The sequence below is a fragment of the Glycine max genome, chromosome 9 (genome assembly GCF_000004515.6).
Source record: "Glycine max cultivar Williams 82 chromosome 9, Glycine_max_v4.0, whole genome shotgun sequence".
Taxonomy (NCBI): domain Eukaryota; kingdom Viridiplantae; phylum Streptophyta; class Magnoliopsida; order Fabales; family Fabaceae; genus Glycine; species Glycine max.
In genome coordinates, this window is record NC_038245.2 from 19,655,098 (window position 1) to 19,667,286 (window position 12,189).

A 12,189-nucleotide genomic window follows, 5' to 3' on the forward strand; every position below is an offset into this window, starting at 1 on the left:
TCTTGAATGTTTTCGTTATCAGTATTTTGCTCTACCGTATTAATATTATTTGGAATTTCAAGATGAGAATTTTTGGCCATATTTGTATGTGTTGAAAGAGTTGTAAAATCCTTTTTAGGAATAGTAACAAATTTATGAAGAGCACCTTGTTGAGATTGAATCAATTTTTCAATTCTTCTTTTTTTTTTCTTCAATTTTTCAAAACCAGATGCATACTTTCTATTTGAAATATTTTACTAATAGACTAAAATAAAAATAACAAGCAAAATCATTTTAAAATTAAAAGAAGAAAATAATGAAATAATAAAACCTGGAAAGTGAAAAATTAAATCCATGAATGAAAATTTCTTTAAGCTATGACTATGTACCTTCACATCTACGAGTATCCAAAATCCAAACCGTAGTGAAAATCACTTTGCCTGCACCTACAACGATAAACAATAAAAAAAAATTAGATGTAACAATTGTAATTTGTAAATGTTCATTCAATTTAATTTTAATTCAATCAATTGCTTTATAAATTACACTATGAGAAGTTAGTGTAATATAAAAATGAGTGCCAACTAACCCAACCAATTCTGCAGAGATTGAATCAATCGCTTTAAAAGAGAGTTTTTTTTTTGGGTATATGTTCACATACATGTGGTGCTTAGGAATGGGGACTTATATTTTGTGGATTGGCCTCAACTTAGTACGGTTGTGCAGGTGGGAATTATAGAAATTGGTATAACAATACTTGTGCATGATTTTTTTTTGGGAGGGGGGGGGGGGATAACAAATACTATATCTTTGATGTTCTTTTTCGGAAACACTAATGCTTTTGATTATTACCTATGTAAAGACAAAATTATACACTTAATACAACGTGGTTTATTTCCATGCAGTATTTTAGTAGAAAATTTGTAATATTTCAAGTGTTGGCATGTAGAGCACTGTATATGTGGTTTATTACATTTAATATTTTGTAATATTGTGGTAAGGTGACACGTGTGAATATTAAATTTAACCACTAGAATATAGTGTTGCCTATGAATTCAACCACCAAATGGTAGTGAGTGTAATTTGGTGTCATTATAATTTAACTTGGTTTGTTTCAGTGATTATGCTTCGTGTTAATACCAACGAATATAGTGACGTCCATTAATACAAGTAACATAATTTTTAGTGACATTTTTTTTTCTGAGTTATTAAAATAGTTTTTATGAAGTATGGATGTTACCAGGCGAAAATATCAATATGCATATTACTCGTTTAAGGCCAATTTTTAACTAAATTATACAAGAAGCTTCGTCATCTTCATTTTTTTCCCAAATTTTATTCATTTTGAACAAGAAGCTTTAAAATTAGAATAACTATCAATAGAGAGGTCAGATTTGTTTAAAGCCAAATTTTATTCATTTAAAATGTCTCATTGATTCATTAGCAATTAAATGATTCATTGATTCACAAATTACTAAAGAGGCTTTGTCATCTTTTTTTCATACTCATCCTCAACATCTTACACTTGAAGAAGAATCATCCCTTGATTGAGACATTTCAACAAACATCCTAAAAGCAACAAAAATAATAGAACTTCTTCAGTCGAAAATTTGGGGCAACAAATGCAAATCAAACACCAAACATAATGACATAAGGCTACATAAACACAAGACTGCATTCAAACACCAAACCTAGCATCCACCAACACCAATACCTCAAAATGCCAAAAAACAAAGAATTGGGAGATAGAGAATACAATTATATGATCACAAACATGCTTATAACATTTCAATATGTAAATTAATTTAAAATAAATCTGAAACACAACTATTGTTTCACAAATGAAGTCCTCTTTAGGATCTCGTGCATTCCCTTGCAACGTTCATTCATGCATCCCTTTTTTTTTCTAACATTACTAGTTGCAAAGTTCAAAGGAAGAAGATAAGGGTATTTTTGCCCAATAAAAAATGATTAAAAAGCATGTGTAGATCACATGACCTATTAAGGTTGATGTTGTGTGGTCCAAGTGTAATGCATATTAAATTAAATGGCATGTCTTGAGTTATTTTTTGAAATGCAAAAAATATCACTTTTTTTATATCTACACTAACTTCCATAGCTATTTGAAATATTAAATTGGCACTCACTTTTATATTACACTAACTTCTCATAATTATTTGAGAAATATTACACCGACATCCCCTGCAAGGAAGATTGTTCAATAAGTGGGTATTATGTGTAATTAGAAAAATCTGAGGAGGTGTTAATGTCATTAATTTGTTCTTTCCTTTATTGTTCAATCCTCTAAGTGATCACACTTTATATTGGTAATAGGATTGTCGTAATCCATGCAATCTCTTTCACCGATCTCTTTTATCCTTACAAAAAAATGGTTGGAAATTCTTGCAATGAACCCGTGCCTACATCCAGTCCCCAAGCGACCTGCGGTCCTTGAGATTTCTTTCAACCTTGTAAAAATCCTTTTACAAGCAAAGATCCACAAGGGATGTACCCTCCCTTGTTCTCTTTGAACCTAGTGGATGTACCCTCCACTAGAACTGATCCACAAGAGATGTACCCTCTCTTGTTCTCAGTCAACAACCCAAGTAGATGTACCCTCTACTTGTACCACAAAGGATGTACCCTCCAATGTGTTAAGAAAAAGATCTCAGGCAGTTAAACCTTTGATACTTTGTGAATGGGGATACAAAAGAATTCTCAGGCGGTTAGTCCTTTGAAAACTTTTGTATAAGGGAAAGGGAAGAATCAAAAGAATTCTCAGACTGTGTCGTTTTGAATTCTTTGACAAGGGAGAAGGGAGACACAAAAGAATTCAGGCGATTAGTCCTTTGTTCTTTTGGAAAAGGGAGAAGAGAGACACAAAAAGAATTCAGGCGGTTAGTCCTTGGCGAATTCTTTTTGTCAAAGGGAGAAGGGAATGAAAAAGATGAATAGCACAAGTTTTCAAGGTTTAGAAAAACCAGAAAACTTTGGAAAGCTTTTGGCAAAAGGAAGAAGAAGAAGAAGTTCAAAGAGACTCAGAAATCAATGTGGAAAACTTGCTCGTGTAAAGAATGAATTGGAAAAGATTGATTGATAGAATGAATGAATGAAAATGAAAAACAAAGTGAGTGGTTGAACCCTTAGTTAGGATCTGGCAGGCCTAGAAGCCAATGTGATGTATGATGTACTCTTCACTATTTATCAATGCAATACCAGGTTTTTCTTTCCTATTTTCTTTTCTATTTTTATCTTGCATACTCATCGTTATATTCTGTTAGGGGTTAGATGCTCGGGAAAGGGTAACTCCTAAATAAGATTTAAAGAAGATATGCATGCATTAGTTTTAGGGGTTAGACGCTCGGGAGAGGATAACTTCTAATAGAGCAAGAAGAAAAGATATCATAATAAAATCATTGCTAGGCATAGAGTGATTGCATTATGCCCATGCGTCAAAGCAAACATCTAGAATTAGAACTTCATGCATTTTATCTATTGAGTCTTTGCAAAGGCATTTGGGGGATAGATAGGTAAAATAGGCTTGTAATCGTGAGGCATCAGGGGCAAGTAAATGAATAGATGTGGGTGGGATAAAATCACCTGAATTGGTAAAGAAAAAATCATAAACTCATACATCCTAGGCAGGCTAGGCAAGTCAGTTCCCAACATTATCTTATCTTGAATTTATCTTTTTTATCTAAATCTCTTATCTTTCACTTTTCTAATCTTCTACCTTTTTCTTTATCTTTTAATTTTGTCTTTAATTCTTTTATCTTTTCCTTTATCTTCTAATTTTATCTTTTCTTATCTTCTATCTTTTTCTATTTTTTTTATTTTAAATTTATTATCTCTTGCTTGTAAATTGGGTTTGCATTAGTCTAAGTACAAACAAAGTCCCTGGGGATTCGACACTCGGACTTCCGAGAGCTTTACTACTTGTGACGATTTGGTACACTTGCCAACGAGTTAACAAGTTTTTCGCGTCGTTGTAGTATAGTGGTAAGTATTCCCGCCTGTCACGCGGGTGACCCTGGTTCGATCCCCGGCAACGGCGCCAAAAAGTTGTTGATACTTTGGCAAGTGTACCAAATCGCTCTCAAGTAGTATAACTCGGAAGTCCGAGTATCGTTTCCGCAGGGACTTTATTGCACTTGATTAAATACTTCTCAATTTGTAAGTATAAGTAAAGATAATAAAGACAGAAATAAATGCAGAAATAAGGGTGATTACTAAATCAAATAGTTTAAAAGGAAAGACAATTAATAAAGATGCCAAGACCAGACAAACCCAATTAGCCTACGATGCATGTAAATATGATATTCATTATCAATGCACTGGTATTAGTTCTACCCACATCTGTTAACTACTTTCCCCTGAGGCCTCACATTGGCAAGCCTATTTTAACTACCTATCTCCCAAATGCCTTTGCAAAGATTCAATAATTAAAATGCATTAAGGTTAAGTTCTAGATGTTGCTTAAATGCATGGGCAGTTGGTTATCATTCTATGCCTAGCAATGGTAACCCAAGGACTCTTTTCTTAAGATGTTCTGTTAGGCGTTACCCTTTCCCAAGTGTATAACCCCCAAAACTAATGCATGCATTGAATCTTAAATATTTATTGGGAAATATCCTCTCCCGAGCGAATAAAACCTAAAAGAAGTTTAAGAACGAATGCAAGATAACAAGAAAAGAATTAGAACAGAAAAACCTGTGAGAAATTCCCTTTGCATTGATAATTCTTGAAGCACACCGTACATCGTTGGCTTTTTAGGCCTGCCAAGCCCTAGCTAGGGGATTAGCCACTCATGGCCATTGAGGGCTTACAATCGGGGGTGAAGGAAAGAATGGGGATAATAAAAACAAGAAATGAAAAGAAAGAAAGGAGAGCTCAGGCTTGAAGTACTGAGAACAGTGTTCTGAGACGAGGTGATGATTCCTTGAGACTGACTCTCTATTTATAGTTGCTGAAGTGGGCTTGTGGGCCTTCGTAGTCGCGCTCAGCGCCACACCTCGCGCTTAGAGCATTCAGATCGCGCGCTGGGCTCGCCATGCAGGCTTCGCCTGTGCTTCTGTTGGATTGCGCGCTGGGTGCCTCGCTGGGCTTAGCGCGCGTAACGGTTTATGCTCCTTCGTGCTTAACGCCACGCTTAGCGCCTGCAGTTGGTTGCTCGCTTAGCGCCTGATGCGCGCTTAGCGCCACTGTTGGGCAGGGCTTGCTTCAGAATTCCTTCTTTCTCTTCATTTCTGTTGCCATTTTTTCTTAATGTACCCTCATTTTTCGTATCTGCAACCAGAAATTCAATTTAATTATTTTTTTCAACTTTTAATTATAAATAACTGCTAAATAATTAATTTTAAGCCAAAATTTGACTATTTAACTACTATTAATTCACAATTATTTAGCAGTTATCAAAATCCCCCAAATTAAACTTTGCTTGTCCCTAAGCAAACCAAAAATAAAAATAAATTTTCAAATAAGTTCTGAGTGTTCCAACACTATCAATGGCTTCAGTTCCTCCTTCTTCCAGTGGTCCCTTCCGCATCTGTCAACATCTTAAAATGGAAGCATACAACACAAGAATGGAATTAATCAGTCCTCTGAATTCTTGATCAAACCTGGCTTGCCTTACTTTCCTCACAAGGCTGGTGTTTCCCTCTGCTCACAAGTGTCTGGTTCAGTGTTTGCAATTTTACTAACAACCTGCAAGTAAGACTCCAAAGTTTTGCATTTTATCTTAAGTACAGTTATCTTTAGTTACCTTTAGGTGGATCACTAAGGACTTTAATGGCTTGTATTGGGGCTTGGCTCACAAAAAATCATGGTTTTTCTTGAAAATTCAAACTTAGGATTAAGAGAGCAAAACTTTCTAATTCTTCCGAAGCCTTTTTCTTAACCCTTTCATTTCCCCACAACACTTTTCTTTTGACACCTCTCTTGCTCTTTTATTTCTGCCCTTTATTCAAAATATTTTATTTTATTTTTTTAAATTGGGCTTCCAGTTTGTGAGAGGTGCCTTACTATGTGCTTGTACTACTGTCTTAGCTACTTATTTTCCAAAATCCCCCAAATTAAGACCTTTATAACCCATTTTTGCTCTCTTGTTATCCTAAAGGGTAGGACTATCGTTTTATTGGCTTAAGGGTTAATTCAAAAAAATAATATATAGGCTCAATCATGGGTGCAAGGGGAGAAAATGATGTCGGGTTGGCTTTTTGGCTAAGTAGCTGAATATAACAAACATGGCCTTGATCATATCCACCTCAAGTAACCATTCTAACAATCCAAGACTGATGCAAAACCAGGAACTTAAAAACAGGCGTTTTCTCTCACAATTAAGTTCACACTCTCACCGGAATTTAAGCAAGTATACGGCGTACCAGTTACGACCTTGTTCCATCAGACTAACCTTCCCACCTTGTGCTATTCATGTTCCATTTCCTGACCTGACTTGTGCTTCCAGAACCAGAGTTTCCAAGGATTAGTGGCATCTCAAGTGTTTGAACCTTCCAGAACAAGCTCAAAAATTATGACTGCTCAAGTTTATCATGCAATTATTACTCAGAAAACATATACTGAAATACTGATATTATTACTACTACTTCTTTTTACCCAAACAGACCACATAAACAAAACATAAGAAAGAAAGAGGAAAACACAAAACATAAAAGAAAACAATAAAACATAAAAGGAACATCAAAACATAAAAGAAAACATCAACTGCCTCCGCCCAGGTCTGCCCATGGGCCCCAGTCAGCACTGGCTAAGTCAGCAATGAGGTCTTCATCGACCGCAGGATCCTCAGCGGCTCCAGAAGGCTCTTCCCCCCTGTCAGTGGAGGGCTGGTCTCCTGGCCAGGCAACCTGCTGACGATAAGCCTCTGGAGTGATGAGCGGGGGGTCCATCTGCAAGTGTAAGGACAGCCTGTGCATGTTCTGCATGATGAGCTGCTGTCCGACGTGAATAGACCTCAGCATCTGACCATGCATGTCCATGGATGCTGAGGTGGAAGCATGTGGAGGTCGCGGTCTCTGAGAAGGCTGAGACGGAGGCTGGGTAGGAAGAGGGGCCTCGGATGCCGACGCTGAAGCTTTGGTGCGTGTGCGGCAAGTCCCAGGAAAGGTGATCGATGGGTCGGCGGGGTTCCAGCAGTTCTTCTTCACATAAGCCAAGTTGATCGCAGGGCTGAGTGACTCAAAGATCAGGGTATCAGAAACCACCCCTTGAATGTCACACAGCGCTGTAATCAACGTTGGGAACCCGAGCCTCGAGGTGCTGGACTGGGCAATCTGACTGATCTGCTGTGATATAAAGCTGCCCACATCCATATCCATGCGGCTCACCAAACCGTAGATCAAGCGGGCCCTGTCAAGATTAACATCAGATGTGTGAGAAGTGGGCGCGAGATCATAGTAAGAGAGGACACTCCATGTCTGAGCAAGTGTCGTCATGTCCTTCCTCAGCAGCTTCCAGGGGAGTCCATCAACATTAAGAACAAAATGCCCCCCTGGAGTACACAGTGTGGCAGCGATGGTGTCAGGATCGGGGTGAGTGCTGAGGTATCTGGTGTAGGCGGAGTACTCCTCCCTGTCCTCCAAGATGACTGGGGTGTCGACAAAGTCGTTAATGGTGTCAGCGTCAAAGCGAACGTCCTGTCCTCGCACCCTGTAGAATCTGGGACTGTGGTCCTCTGGATCATAAAGGTTCGAATAGAACTCTTTCACCAGAGCCACGTCGATCCTCTTCTCTGGTAGGTGAGTCAACACCTGGTCCCATCTGTGCCGCCTGAGTTCCTGGAGGAACTTGTCAAACATCCCAGGCCCAAGTTCAACATTCCTCTCTGGAAGGATGTTCTGAAGCTGAATGTTGTCTTGGTACCTATGCCAAGCAATCTCTGAAGTAAAGCGGGAAGAGTCCCAGTTGGACGCTTCCCCTGGTGTGGGCACGACACGACGCTTGCGAGAAGTCATCTGAAAAAAAACAAAAATAGCAAAACAGACTGCAGTTAGCAATTAGGGGGGTGCAGAAAGAAAACAAAGTAGGGGTGAAGTGAGTAAAGAAGGGGGTGCAGAAAGTAGAAGGAGGGGGGGTGAAGTTATAAAGAAGAGGGGTGCAGAAAGTAGAAGGAGGGGGGTGAAGTTATAAAGAAGGGGGGTGCAGAAAATAAAGCAGGAAAGGGTGAGGAGAGTAGAAAGGGGTGGTGCAAAGAGTAAGGTGCGAGGGCTGATGGGCCCTGAGGCCCAGCCCCGCGCTTGGTGCGCCTGTCTGCTGAAGAAGGCACGCGCTGAGCGCCAAGGGCGTGCTTAGCGCGGGCTGCCGGCTAAGCGCGTGCTTCGCTTCCTGCTGTTATCTGCTGTAGCTTAGCGCGCTCCTCGTTTGTTCTCCATATTTCCTGTTCCCGCTAAGCCTCTGTGAAGGGCTTAGCGTGATGGTACCTGCAAAGAAATATAGCACTAGTCCAGATTCAAACACTTACCCTTGTCGTGAGAACTGCGTGAAAAATCACAAGGAACGGTGTAGGTAAGAAGAGGATGCAAAGAGGAGGAGTGTAGAAAGTGTGAAAGCGTAGAGAAAAGAAAAGGAAATGAGGTTCTGCAATTAAAAAGCCCCCCTTGGAGGCAGCTGAGGGGTTGGGGAGTTTCGAAAATTCCCCAGAATTTATGACGTGCGCGCTTAGCGCGCATGTGGCCGCTAAGCACACCAAGGGAAGCGTCCCTTGGTTGCCCCTCAGATTTAAAATTCAAATTTTAAAAACTTACCTAGGCGCTTAGCGCGAGGTCGCGCGCTAAGCGCGTGGCTTCGTGCAGCCCACTTCACTTCTGCTATTGGTACCCCTCTTTTTGCTGACTTCACCTGTTGGGCTTTTGCTTTTCGTACCCCCTGTTTGCACCTGTTGGGTTTTTTTTTTTTTTTGTACAGAAAAATAAAAGTTCTACATTTTTACACTAAATGTTGGGTTGCCTCCCAACAAGCGCTTAGTTTATTGTCCTTAGCTAGACAGTAGGCCCTCTCAAGGATCATTTAAATAGATAATGGTCGTCAATCGCTCTAGTTGTCCTCCGTTATACGGCTTTAAGCCCTGGCCATTGACGATCCATTTCTTCTCGAAGTTCTCTTCTCTAGGGTCCACCAATTCCACTGCTCCATGAGGTCTAACTTCTTTTATGATAAACGGCCCTGACCACTTGGACTTCAGCTTACCTGGGAATAGCCTTAGCCTTGTGTTAAAGAGCAATACCTGCTACCCTGGCTGGAACTCTCTCCTCTGCAACTTTTTATCATGATATGCCTTTGTTTTTTCCTTGTAAATTTTGGACGATTCATAGGCATTCAGCCGCATCTCCTCTAACTCCTGAAGCTGCAATTTCCTCTTTTCTCCGCATGCATTATTGTCAAAGTTAAGCAACCGGAGAGCCCAATATGCTTTGTGCTCCAGCTCCACTGGTAAATGGCATGACTTCCCATACACTAGCTGAAATGGTGATAAGCCGATGGGGGTCTTGAACGCTGTCCTATAGGCCCAGAGAGTATCATCGAGCTTCAAGGCCCAATCCTTTCTGGATGATGCAACTGTCTTCTCCAGGATTCGCTTGAGCTACCTGTTAGAGATTTATGCTTGGCCATTCGTCTGAGGATGATAAGGTGTGACCACCTTATGTCGGACATTATAATGCTCCAGGACTTTCTTCAACTGGTTGTTGCAGAAGTGCGTTCCTCCATCACTAATCAAGGCTCGTGGGACTCCAAAGCGGGAGAAAAGGTTCTTCTTTAGAAACTTGATTACTACCCTAGCATCGTCCTTCGGCGTAGCTATAGCCTCCACCCACTTGGAGACATAATCCACTGCTACCAAGATGTAAATATTTCCATATGACGAAGGCAGGGGTCCCATGAAGTCTATGCCCCAACAGTTAAAGATTTCCACTTCCATGATGTTCTGTAAAGGCATCTCATTTCTCCGTGATATCCCCCCTGTTCTCTGGCATCTATCACAACAATGCACAAACTCGTAAGCATCTTTAAAAAGAGAGGGCCAGAAAAAACCTGACTGTAGCACTTTTGCTGCTGTTCTGTCCCCGCTATGATGTCCGTCATATGATGAACTTTGACAGTGCCAAAGAATGTTTCGTGCTTCTTCCTTTGTGACACATCTTCTCAATACATTATATGCCCCTGCTTTGAACAAATGGGGGTCATTCCACATATAGAAGCGTGCATCGTGTAGAAATTTCTTCCTCTGATTCCAAGTGTACTCCTCTGGAATGACTCCCGTGGCTTTGTAGTTTGCCATGTCTGCAAACCAAGGTCTGGTGGTAACCTGCAAAAGAAAGTCATCAGGAAATTCATCTCTTACCTCTGGCTCTTCCTTGGTGACTTCTTCATTCTTTAACCGAGATAAGTGATCGGCTACCACATTCTCGGATCCTCTCTTATCCTTGATGACGATGTCAAATTCTTGCAATAAGAGGACCCATCTAATCAACCTTGGCTTCGAGTCTGTTTTGGCGAGCAGGTGCTTGATGGCAGCATGATCTGTAAAAATGGTGACCTTCGATCCTATCAAGTATGACCTGAACTTCTCCAAGGCAAAGACAACAGCTAGCATTTCCTTTTCCGTGGTGGCATAATTCAACTGTGCTTCATTCAGGACCCTGCTAGCATAATAGTTAGCATGAAATACCTTGTCGTGTCTCTGCCCAAGAACTGCTCCTATGGCATAATCACTGGCATCGCACATCAGCTCAAAGTCTTTACTCCAATCTGGTGCAATCATCACAGGTGCAGTAGTGAGCTTGTCCTTCAGTGTCTGAAATGCTGCTGAACATTCTTCATCAAACTTGAAGGCCACATCTTTATTCAGCAGGTTGCTTAGGGGCCTGGCAATCTTCGAGAAATCCTTGATGAATCTCTTGTAGAATCCTGCAAGCCCTAAGAAACTTCTGACACCCTTAATATTCAATGGTGGTGGCAGCTTCTCTATGACATCTATCTTTGCCCGGTCAACCTCAATCCCTCTAGCTGAGATCTTGAGGCCCAGGACTATGCCCTCTCGGACCATGAAATGACACTTCTCCCAGTTCAGCACTAAATTAGTCTCTACGCACCTCTGAAGTACCATCTCTAGGTTCCTCAAACAACTGTCAAATGAGGATCCAAAAACCGAGAAGTCATCCATGAATACCTCGATGCTTTTCTCCACCATGTCTGAAAAAATGGCCAGCATGCATCTCTGAAACGTGGCTGGTGCATTACATAACCCGAATGACATCCTTCTGTAAGCAAAGACGCCAAAAGGGCATGTGAAGGCCGTCTTCTCTTGGTCTCTAGGGTCCACCACAATCTGATTATATCCCGAGTATCCATCCAAGAAACAATAATATGCCTGCCCTGCAAGTCTCTCCAGCATCTGATCCATGAAAGGTAGAGGGAAGTGGTCCTTTCGGGTGGCCTCATTTAACTTGCGATAATCGATGCACATTCTCCAGCCAGTGACAGTTCTTGTTGGTATCAAGTCATTCTTCTCATTCCGTACCACTGTCATTCCACCTTTCTTGGGAACCACCTGTACTGGGCTTACCCAAGCGCTGTCAGAGATGGGATATATGAGCCCAGCCTCCAAGAGCTTGAGTACCTCATTTCTGACCTCTTCCTTCATTGTTGGATTTAGCCGTCTCTGGGGTTGCCGGACTGGCTTGTAATCCTCTTCCATCATTATTCTGTGCATGCAATAAGCAGGGCTAATTCCCTTGAGATCCGATATATGCCATCCAATAGCTTCCCTGTGTTTCTTGAGGATATCTACTAACATGTTTTCCTCTTCTGTCGTGAGTGCATTGTTGGTTACTACAGGCTTGTCTTCCTCCAAGAACACATACTTTAGATGATCTAGCAATATCTTCAACTCTATCTTCTTCTTCTCGGACGAAACTTTCTCTTCTAGTGTCTCAAACTTGGCTTCTCCCTCCGGAATACTATCTTGTCGATCCAAGTCTTCCAAGCAAGCCTTTAGATCTTTCTCCTCTTCACTGGTTAGACAGTCCAAAGCATTTACCATTGCTTTGTGGTGTCTCGAGAATACTAACATCTTCCTTATCAATCTCTTCTACTCTAAAACATTTCCAACCTTCCTGTGGATACTTCATTGCTTTGAAGAGGTCGAAGGTGATCTTCTGGTTGTCAATACTCAGCTCCAAGTTCCTACTCAACTCC

The 12,189-nt window shown here is 40.8% G+C and overlaps 1 non-coding gene across 1 annotated transcript; it reads left to right on the plus strand.

Moving 5' to 3' along the window:
- The first annotated feature begins 3,961 nt into the window (after window positions 1–3,961).
- On the plus strand, window positions 3,962–4,033 carry TRNAD-GUC (transfer RNA aspartic acid (anticodon GUC)). The gene has a single exon. It is a non-coding gene; the product is annotated as a tRNA-Asp (tRNA).
- The last annotated feature ends 8,156 nt before the right edge of the window (window positions 4,034–12,189 follow it).